This window comes from Tupaia chinensis, unplaced genomic scaffold, assembly GCF_000334495.1.
Source record: "Tupaia chinensis unplaced genomic scaffold, TupChi_1.0 Scaffold000406_1, whole genome shotgun sequence".
Lineage (NCBI taxonomy): Eukaryota > Metazoa > Chordata > Mammalia > Scandentia > Tupaiidae > Tupaia > Tupaia belangeri.
In genome coordinates this window covers 1,054,249-1,066,247 of record NW_006159908.1, presented here as the reverse complement: position 1 = coordinate 1,066,247, position 11,999 = coordinate 1,054,249, and positions in this window count along the sequence as shown.

Here is an 11,999-nt window from a genome sequence, read left to right as displayed (position 1 = left end):
TTTTTTTTTTTGCTATAGGGTGCGTGTGCTCACCAGACAGACGGAGAGAGACAGAGAGATAGAGAGCGAGAAATCACCCCCCAGGGGTGATGGCCATGCCGCAATCCCTTCTCATCTGTTCTCTCGGGATCTTGGGCACGCATGCACACGCACCCGGCATGAGTTTTAAGCCACCGGGTCCCGGATGCAAACTGCGGTAGACTACGTGGGAGTCCAGCAACATAACCATTACGCTAACTGCTGGTCCCTTGTTTTATGTTTTTAAAAGCCAGATCTTCTTCAAAAGTAGTTGTATCCTCAGCTTAATAGTTTACAAAAATGATTCTGCCTATAGGATGGAAGATGACTTGGAAAACTGTGAAAGTAGATTAGAGAAGACAAATTGCAATGTTTAGACCTAACAGGGCCAGTAGATAAAAAGAAGAGTCTTTAGATATATTTAGAAGATAGAATCAACAGAACTTAGAAGCAGATAGGATTTGAGGGGAGGGAGATGAATTAGTCAAATTTCAAGCATGAACAAATGGACAATAATTGTATGATTACTGAGACAGAGAGCACCAGTGGGCCACTGAGTTTAGAGAAAAAGTCCTGAGCTCCATTTTATGCACTTTGATATGACTGTTCTCTTTCCTGGAATAATGATTCACTGATTTTCGGCAATTAATACACCATCAAATATAGAAAGAAAGTGAAATGCAGTCCATTTGCTGAGCATCGGATATTCTAGGTTTTTGTTTTTCAAATTTATACTGCTTTGCCTTTCCTTGATATAAAACACTACACAGTACATGTTCACTTATAATCTATTTTAAGAGATAACATATATTTCTTTTATTTCTCGATGTTTAAAGTTATACTAATAAATATTTAAATAGAACCTATTGAATTATACTTACTACAAAACCTTGGAATTTTGGAAAAAATATCACAGCTCTTTTACTGGACAAGGAGATGATTTATTACATAAAACCTAATTAGAGTAAATGAGAGATATAATGTGGTATTTTCACAGATAGTTGAAATCACTTTGGGAAAAACTTGGATTGAAATTCACTTATTTAAGTTTTTAAGATAATTTAGGTGAAATTTGTAGAAATTAAATTTACTAGCAGTTTCAAGTATTGTTTATACTCAAACACAAATAAGAATTGTAATTCTTATTGAAGTTACTACAGAATAAAAATTCCTTGACCAATAAAATCAAGTCTTTAAAGAGACTTTTAAAAGCATTTTTAATGTGTGTTTTGCTAAAAAATCATGGCTGTCAATGTTAAAAAAGATTCTAATTGAGGGCCAGCAGGTGGCATGATGGTTAAGGCTCTAGACTTCCGCATGGCTGATTGCAGTTTGAGTCCAGATCTGGTGGCTTGCTTTCTCTTTCGCTCTCTCTGTCTCTCTCTCAATGTCTCTCTCTCTGGTGAGTGGACGTGCCATATAAAAAATTAGAAAATAATAAAAAATAAAAATTTAAAAAGATTCTAATTAAACTGCTTTTAAGCCTTATTTTAGCCACAATAACTTTTCCAATTTAGCTATCATTGAAATAATTATCTTTTTAATAATTTCCAGAAGTGCTATGAGAAGTAACAAAATGATAAACAGATTCTATATCTCTATGAAAGAGACCTCTATGAGCCATTTAATCTTTAAACTTTCTTTTATTACATTAAGTTTTATGATTGTTGAGAAAAATAACTCAAAATCTGTACTGGAAATCCCTAATCTCATGTTATACAACCTAACATGTAAAATAATAAGAATTGTCATTAAAATGTAATTAAAACTTTACATTTCATGCCAAGCAGTTGACAAGCCTTATTTTCCTTAATTATCTACAGATTTTTCAGGACCACCTGTTTTCAGGAGGGCTTTTCATTTCTAGGAGGTCAACAGAAGAAAAAGAAAATGAGTATTTTTGCCAACCACCTTGTTGAGAAATCATTTGTTCCTTACTAAAGAATGACTTAGGCATCTCTCAAGTGTTTGATATATCATTCTTGTCTAGTGTCAAAGGCTTCTGAAGTTAAGAGAAAAGGATACCTATTTAAACAAATGTACTTTAAATACTGCAAAAGTTGGTGTTTTGTAGCATTAAATTTATTTTTTGGTCTATCAAAATCTTCTGCAGGCGCTTTAAAGAGTGAAATGAAGATTTTATTAATTACTGACTCATTACTTCCTACTTGCTAATGATAAGCCCAGAATATATCAGTTTTGTTTTCAGATGTTTTTGCCACAGGGCATGTGTGCTCACCAGAGACAGAGAGAGAGAGAAAAAGAGAAATCATCCCCCAAACAGAACGGCCACATTGAAATATTTTCTCTTCCATTCTCCTTTCAGAAATTTAGGCATGAACACACATGTGCCTGGCATGTTTTTCAGGCTGTTGGGTATGGTACTTGAACTACAGAATGAGCCATGTGGGATCTAGCACCTTAACCACCACACCACCTCTGGCCGGCCCTAGAATATATGAATTTCAATGAGAAAGATTATATTAATTTTCTAATGATTTAAATGAATATATGTAAAATGTTTGAAAGTAAAAATATACTTTAAAATTTTATTTAATTTTGTTTATTGATATTATTATTTTCTAAATTTGCTATAGGGCACCAGAGAGAGAGAGAAAGGAAAACTGAGAAAGCAAGTTGCCAGATTTGGGACTTGAACTGCAGTTGGCCATGTGGGAGTCCAGCACCCCAAACAACACACTGGGATGGCCATGTTGCAATCCCTTCTCCTCCATTTTTCTCTCTGCATATATGCCCAGCTTGAGTTCCAGCCACCTGGTTGGCACTTGAACCAGGGTTGGCTGGTCACATGGGAATCCAATGCCTTAACCAGTGTGCTACCTGCTGGTCCAAACATCCCTCTTCTAGAAATAGTATTTATTCAGTGACAAACACAGATCCCTGCCACACATCAAGGTACTTGTATTCATCAAGGGTAGGAAGGGATCACTTCCTAAGCCTTCCTGGATAGAAATACTTTTCCTTGGGTAGCATTTCAATTAGAATGGTATATGCAGATAGGCAAAATAAAGCTGAATTTGGGGAACAAAGAACTAGGGACAAAAATAGTTGGAAAATAGAGCTGAAAATATGTGGCCTCCTGGTTATCTTGTTACGGAAATCTACCCAGAAGAAAGCAAAAAAACCCAAACAATTTGGTATGGTATAAGGAATGAGTGTTGGTTAATGTTCTCCACAAAATGAATGTTAGTATAACATTAGCTACTGTATACCAAGCACTCTGTTAAACATAGGTGATAATGTGAAATGTGCTAAAGTATTAGGAGTTATGCTGTAGTGTTAAGGATAGATGTACAAACATAATGATAATGACATACTTTGCAACTGCAAAAGTCTGCTGAAAAATTTTCATACGTGTCATAGGCATTTATATCATGAATCATGCACTCAACTTACATATTTTTATTGAGGAAACTAATGCCTTTACAGAAAAGTACTTAATATATCTGATCATGTACATGTGGTATTTAATTTTATATGGGAGTACATTTTTGGTATGGAGACTAAGACTACCTTAATGTTCCCTCTTCAACTCTCTCACTCCAACCCCTGGAGCTTGACTAAACTTTCTTCTAAGTCTCTGATCTCCCTTTTCTTAGCAGATTTATTTTAGTAAACTTGTAACTATGAATTCCTTCTTTGTCCCTTTGATAGATAAATACCTTTAAAATTCTCTTTCCAGTTTTCCAATGTAGGAATGTTTTTCTCAAGAACCTGGCAGCCAACTCCTTCAAATGTAATCATCAAGGAAGATTGTGTCCCTATCTCCCAGTCCATGTGGAAGTCTAACTTATGTGGGCACTTTGCTCCCAAGTTGTAAAACTGTTGGTATTGAAGAGTGAGAAAAGTTTCCTTTTCTTTGGGTAAAGTCAATCAGCAAACATGATGGCCTAGGCATTCCTCATGTCAGTCATCCATTCCTTTTTTTGTTGAGTTTCTAGGCTTGGGCAATATCTGCTTCCCTAATTACTGACCGTACAATCTGGGTAAAATCAACTTCTGTTTGCTCATCTTGTCCAATGTGATGTTTTTCCTTTAAAAGTATTTAATAAGTTTTCACAGAATTTCCTAAAGGGCACCTAACTTGCCTCTTTTTTTAGATACTCTTCCATGTGCAGCTCCTCTTACTCCTTCCTTCTCCTCCTCCTCTTCTCTCTCTTCAACGAATATTGAATCCCATTCTACTGAAAAGGATCCCTCTTTCCATCTGTCCTCTGTTCTCTATCACCTCTCTCCTTCTCAATGGCTTTGCTCCTTCAGAAACTCCCCTGTCTTGCACAATGATGCTAATGTACATACCAGAACTTACAAATAGACTTTAAATGTGCTTTAGTATTTTATATTTTTAAAATAAAATCTATGACCCTTGCTATTATTCTTTTTCTCAAGTTATCATTTGCAAAACAAACTTCTCAAGACTTGTCTATTTAATGAACCCCTTTATTGACTTCCTCTTTAGTCCTCAACACACTTATTAGTAGTATCTGCCATCACTCACTCACTTAACTGCCATTGTAAAGACCATTAATGATCACCGTCATGACAAATTCAAGGGAAACTTGTCAACAACTTTTGAAATGTTTGACCAAATTTTCCATCTAAAGACTTAGTTTTTCTCTAATTTAAATTTTACTCTGGTGTTTACATTCATTCCCATGGCTTCTTTTTAATGTTCTAAATTGACAATTATAATTGTATATACACACAACGTGAAGTTTTTCATCTGTGGCTTCAAATACCATTTTATATCTGTGGCCTAATACTCCTGTTAGGACCCAATATCAATACATCTTTTGATTAATCAAACAGCTCTTCCTACTTAATCAAAAATTTCTCTACTGGGAACCAGCAGTTCGCGTAATGGCTATGTCGCTGGACTCCCACGTAGTCGACCGCGGTTCGCGTCCCGGACCCGGTGGCTTGAAACTCACGCTGGGCACGTGTGCATGCATGCCCAAGATCCCGGGAGGAGAATGGAGGAGAAGGGATTGCGGCGTGACCATCCCCCCTGGGGGGGGGATTTCTCGCTTTCTGTCTCTATGTCTCTCTCTGTCTGTCTGGCGAGCGCACGCGCCCTATAGTGAAAAAACCCAAACCAAACAAAACCAAACCAAACAAAACAAAAACCTCTCAAAAAACTACCTCTGTCTTTCTCCCTTTCCTTTAAAAAAAAAAAATTCTCTACTAAGAATGTCATAAGTATAACATATCCAGGATCAAACTTTTTATTTTTACCCATGATTGTTTCTCCAGACATTTTTTTCTCAAGTCTATTCAATTCCAAAAATGACAAGACCATTTATACAGTTTATCAAGCTAGAAACTTAAGATTCATTCTGTTATTCCATACCATCCTAATTCCCCAAGGCAATCCGCAATGCTCCTTAACTTTATATATTTAAAATATATTTTAAATTTGTCTACTTCTCTGCATTTTAATTTCTGCATTCTTATGTAAGCCATCATTTCTGACCCATTTTCTCTTTCACCAATTCCTAATAAAGGTGATCAGTTTTTCCATTAGGGATCTCCAAAGACTGAATTGTCATGAGGTTTGAGACTACATCTGCCTTATTAAATGTTATATCTCCCTATATCTACCAGGTTATTCAACACACTGGAGATGTTAAAAAATATTTATTGGATGAACGAGTCCTGTTATGAGAAATATATTTCAAGCTCTGTGTGGTTGACTATTGCATATAAATATGTGATTTAAATGGGCTCACATTAAAAGATACAAACCTTAGTTCAAAAAGTTCTTGTTAGTTCTTTGTCTTAATTACAAGTCACTACATGGTAAGAGATATCTTTTTCTAAAATTCCTCATGCTTTTAATGCTTTTTAAAAATTGTACCTAAGTTCTATTAAGAATATATTTTAGGGGCCAGGAGATGGTGGAACGGTTAAGGTGCTAGACTCCCACATGGCTGACCATGGTTTGAGTCTCGGACCTGAGTCAGACATAAATTGGTTATTAGAACAGATTTATAATGGAACACATGTACAAATATACATTTAGATGTATCAATAAACATAAATCCACTAAACAGCTTAATTATGTCTAGAAATGTATTTTATCAAATGCATACTTTGATATTTTATGATTAGAATTCTAGTTTTATAAATATTACTTTTTCTAGGATAAATATATCTTTTATATGTGGCTGAAATGGAGTTTTTTTTTTTTTTTTTGTCTAGAGGCTATATGAAGTGTCATAGACAGAGAAAAGGGGAGGGGGGAAACATTCCCCCACAATGGGGCATTATCACACTACCATCCCTTCTTTGTTATTTCTCCATCTTATCAAGATTCTGGCATGCACACACACATGTCTGACATGCTTAAGCCACTGGGCCTAGGATTCAAACCAAGTGGTCAGTCATATGGGATCTGACTTCCTTAACCATTAGGCCACAGAGTTGGCCTTGAAAGCTTTTTTATTTTATTTTATTTTATTTTATTTTATTTTATTTTATTTTATTTTATTTTATTTTATTTTATTTTTAATGATTACTCACAGAAAAGAATAGGTTCTGGGAAACAATAGATAATCCGTTAGGGGGGAAAAAGTTAAATATAGGCCAGTCCTTGGCATGGTAGTTAAGGAAGTTGGCTCATACATGACTGATGGCACATTTTGAGTCCTGAACCCAGAGGGAGGCTTGAGAAACATGCAGGGCACATGTGCATGCATGCCCAAAATCCCAAATGGGGGAAAACTGGAGAAGAAATTGTGTCATGGCCATTCCACATGGTGAGGGGAGGTGCTTTCTCATTTACTTTCTATATATATTTAATGTGTTCTTATGAGCACATGGGCCTTCTCACAAGATTTTTCTAAAAAATTCAATACATTATATTGTTTTGAAATTTTAACTTTATTTATCATATGGCCTGGTGAACATAGATGATCTGGAAGTAAGAAAGCTTTCTATAGCCAGTTTCATGTTTGCTTCTCAAAATAAGTGTAGCTTTCGAATTAGTTTTTTTTTTTTTTAAAGAGGTTTTTGCTATAGGGCGCATGCACTCACCAGAAAGACAGAGAGAGAGAGACAGAAAGTGAGAAATCACCCTCTGGGGGCATGGACACACCGCAATCCCTTCTCCTCCTTTCTCCTCTTAGGATCTTGAGCACACATGCACATGTACCCAGCATGAGTTTAAGCCACTGGGTCTGAGACTTGAACTGTGGTCAACTACATGGGAGTCCATCGACATAGTCATTATACCAACTGCTGATCCCTCAAATTAGTTTTTAATACTCAGGTGGTCAAAAACATATCCTACAAATTAAGAAAAAGTAAATGTGCTATTTTGATAAAACTTTTCCTCAACTCCAGGTCTGAATTAAACATTTACTTCTCTGTGTTCCTAAAGATTTGGATGAACATCTTTTATTTTATGTTTACCCCTTTCATTTACTTTATAAGACTCAAGAACAGAAAGACAATCTTTCACTTATGATTTCTTCTGCAAATGACAAATGAAATTTTAAAATAAAAGAGGGGTGAATAATATTTCTAAAAAACTATGTTTTACTTTCAAAAATTTATTTTACAGTTTTTGTTTATCCAACCAGTATGAGGTATTTTAATAAGTTCATCGAAAAACCTCACTTAAAGTTTATTTTGGTGCAAAACAAAGTTTGAAATACATGTATAGTTTCTTCATAATATGCCTTTTCACAAATTTTTATAAAAGGTATATATGTATGTATGTTAGTGTGTGTATATATATATATGCCTAGATTTATATATATATAAATCTAGTAAAGGCATAACAATCTTTAAATATTATCTTTGCCATCATTTCAAAAAAAATTTTAAAATTAGCTCAATTTTGCATTTTTTTCAATCTTGCTATGCATTTTAGCCAAAAGTTTTCAAAAAATTTCTAAAAGAGCCTATCTTTGTCATAAGTCCAGAACAGTTATGTATTAAACATGACTAAATGTTACCAGGTGTTCAGTGTCCTCAATTCTTGGTGTCTGCAGGCCAAGAATTGAAGACAGACATTAGTAGATAAGAAGATAGTATAGAAATTTCATTTGCCTAAGGAAAGCAAAGTACAGTATCAATATGGGAGAGTGGGCTGGCTGGAGTTACATCAGGGAGCTAGTCCCTGGGATATGTGAATACATTTAATTTATAATGGTTCTGGTTCCATCTCCTAGTCCCTCCCCAGGGTGATTTCTTTGACACAGGATCATTCTTTTTTTTTTTTTTTTTTTTAAGAGAAGTTTTCGCTATAGGGCGCGTGCGCTCGCCAGATAGAGAGAGACAGAGAGACAGAAAGCGAGAAATCACCCCCCAGGGGGGAGGGCCACACCGCAATCCCTTCTCCTCCATTCTCCTCTCAGGATCTTGGGTACACACGCACATGTGCCTGGCGTGAGTTTTAAGCCACCAGGTCCAGGACACGAACCGCGGTTGACTACGTTGGAGTCCAGTGACATAGCCATTATGCTAACTGCTGGTCCCAGGATCATTCTTGATAGATAGCCGGGGCTTACATAACTTATATACCTCTACATATGCATTTCCCAGAATAAATCATGAAAGTCCACCAAGGTGTCAAAACCACAGTGCTAATTTATGCTTCTTTAGTAAGAGTAACCTAAGAACATGCCACCAGACCTATTGTGCAAATTTGATTTTGAGGTAGGCAGGGGTTCAGTCTTGGGACAAGGACTCCCAGTGGATTCTGATACTCTATGAGGAATTGTTGACTATAAGCCAGCTGATCTGGGTAGGACTTTCTGTAAGGAGTGGGAAGCAGGTCTGTCTCGGCTGGCTCAAGTCTCCATGCTACCTAACATTAATATACCAATGCTAGTTAATATTTTCTGAGTGCAAATAATTAGAAAGTGAAATATATCCCTTTAGGCAAAGGTATCAATATCTTTTAGACCCAAGAACATTTATATATTTTTTATCAATAAGGGCTCCCACTCAAACTACTTTTGATGTACTTACACATCATATATTTTGGAGTTCCTTTTGATGTCCTCAAATTCTTGTTTTGTGTAATTTCTAATATGTAGCTGACTTGCCACACTTTTAAGATTTCCTATGTATTTGTTCCTCAGACCCTGCCATATTATAGCATGATTGTCTTTGCTTTGATGAAATATGTTACCCTGAATATTTTAATATTAAAAGACTTTAAAAATGTCATTACTAGTTCAAGGATGCAAGAATTTCCTCTTTTTGAACTTAATATTTGAAAAAGGCTGCAAAAGCATTTGCAAAAGCCACATTTTAAGACTGCAGTGCAGTTATAACATCCAGTCCCTGGCAAAAACAGAAAGGAAAACTTTTGTAGTATTTAGGTATAATGTCTAAACTAACAAAGCTTATGTAAGAAAGGAAGGAAGGGAGGAAACGAAGAAGTTCTGAAGAGAGACAGGCAGGCCAGCCAGAGGAGATATACATGTTTCCATTGCTTTAGTTGTATTCTAAACTTAGAACTGAACGTAGCCTGTGTCCCCATCACTCAAAATATAAACCAGGGCAAACATCTACGAGAGAGGAAAATACAAGAGCAATGTATTATTGTGGAGGAAAACTAATTTTATTTCTATAATGAATTAATACCAAAAGTTATTTAAGTGAACTTTTAAAGTTGTTTCATTAAATTAAAAATAATCAAACTGATTTCTAAATTTTCATATTTCTAGGTTATCAAATATTTATGAAGGGACTTGAAAAAGTTTGTGGAAAAACAGAATTAAAGTATGTATTTATTTTGGTGCCCTAAATTTTAAAATCATGCATAGTTTTTTCATAACATGCACCTGCCATGAACTTTTTAAGACCTCTTGTACATCGTAATAAATGTAGCATCTCTTGTGGTAATATCTGGCTAAGAATTCTAGTTTTCATAGTTACCCATATTACCATAATTCAGTTTTTAAAAATATTTTAAGGCACAGAATATAAAACAAAATAATATTTATTGAAGTAAAAAATTGAGAAAGCGAAATCTTAAAAATACATTAAAGTCATCTTACCATTGCTTTCCTGAGATCATTTTCTTTGGTAATTCAATGACTCTTATAAAACAGAATGAAGTAATCTTTTTTATTTAAAGAAAAAATATAAAGGGAAATAAATATTGAAATGAGATTCAACTTCTGTCATGAAAAATAGGATAATGTTGCAAGATGAAAAAAATATATATTTCGGGCTATTTTCTTGGAGATTGCATTAACTCAAACTTTGATGGGTATTTTCCAGTATCCCAAAGGGATAAATAGTAAGACAATAGGAACCTAACAGGAAATAATAGATAAAAAAGGATAGAGAATGGAACAGAACAAATACTAAAAGTTATAATGAAAACATTTATTTAAAAAATTGTTTTAGGAACCAGCAGTTGGCATAATAGCTATGTCACTGGACTCCCATGTAGTTGACCATGGTTTGAGTCCCGGACCCGGTGGCTTAAACTCACACCGGGTGTGTGTTCATGTGAACATCCATCATTCAAGTGTTCATGACCACCTGAAGAACCTGGGATACATAAGCAAGCTCAATATTTGGGTTCCTCGTGAACTCAAAGAAGTTTGTTTGATGGCACATATAAACACCTGCGATATGCTCATTAAATAGGGGCAGAAAGGGAATTATCCTTTTTTGAAGTGATTGATAACTGATGATAAGTGGACTGTTTACAACAATGTGGTGTACAAATGGTCTTGGTCCAGACGTGATGATTTGCCTCAAATGACATTGAAAACATTCATTCATTAGAAGGTTTGCTCTCAGTGTAGTAGGATTTTAAAGTTGACCTGTTTTTTTGAGCTGCTACCAAGGAACCAAACAGTCAATTTTTATGTATACTATTCAGCAATTGGATAGTTTGAATGAATCTATCATTCAGAAACACCCAGAGCTCATTGATCATAAAGGAGTTGTGTTCTATCATGATACTGAGATGACACACAAGTTTGATGACCTGTCAAAAATTATTGGCATTTGAGACCAGCAGATGGCATAGTGATAACATCACTGAATTCCCACAAGGCCAACCATGGTTCGAGTACCAGACCCGGTGGCTTGAAGCTCACACCAGAAGTGTGTGCATGCATACCTAAGATCATAGGAGAAGAATGGAGGAGAAGGGATTGAGGCATGGACATTCCCCTGGGGAGGTGATTTCTCACTGTCCCTCTCCCTGTCTCTGTCTCTCTCTGGCAAGAGTATCCACCCTAAGGCAAAAACCTCTCCAAAAAAAAAAAAACAAAAAACAAAAACACTCCTTGCATGTTATAACGTTTAATACAAATGAGGCTGTAAATCAGTACATCGTTCAGTTTTTTGCTAATAAAGACAGATCCTTCTATGAATCAGGAATTATGAAACTCACTGAAAGATGGTGAAAGGTTATTGAACAAAATAGGCAATGTACCATTGATTGACCTTTGTTTATTCATGTAAATAAATGACCTTTGAAAAACATAAAACAAATATGTCATGACTTTTCTGACAACCCAACATATGCCCTGAAATGTATACAGTACAGTAAAATAAGCATTCCAATATTCTTACAGATATTAACAAAGGATATAGAATGAGGAAATAAGGGCAAAAGTTAGATTTAAATATTCACTATGCTTTTTAAGTTTTGGTTTTAGACAAATGTAACTAATTTACATAATTACAAGAATAAATTTTAAAAACAAAACAAATTTGAAGTAAATATACTTAAGTATGTACTGGATAAGAACAGCAGGTGGTGTAGTTGTTAAGGGCATTGGACTCTCACATGCCCAACCACAGTCTGAGTCCTGGACCCAATGGCTTGAAACTCATGCCAGGTGTATGTGCATGCAAGCTCAAAATCCCAAAGGGAGAATGGAGAAAAAGGCAGTGTGTCATGGCCATCCCCTACTCCCTGGAGGGAGTGATTTCTCGCTGTCTCGCTGTCTGTCAAGCGTACGTGCTCTATGGTA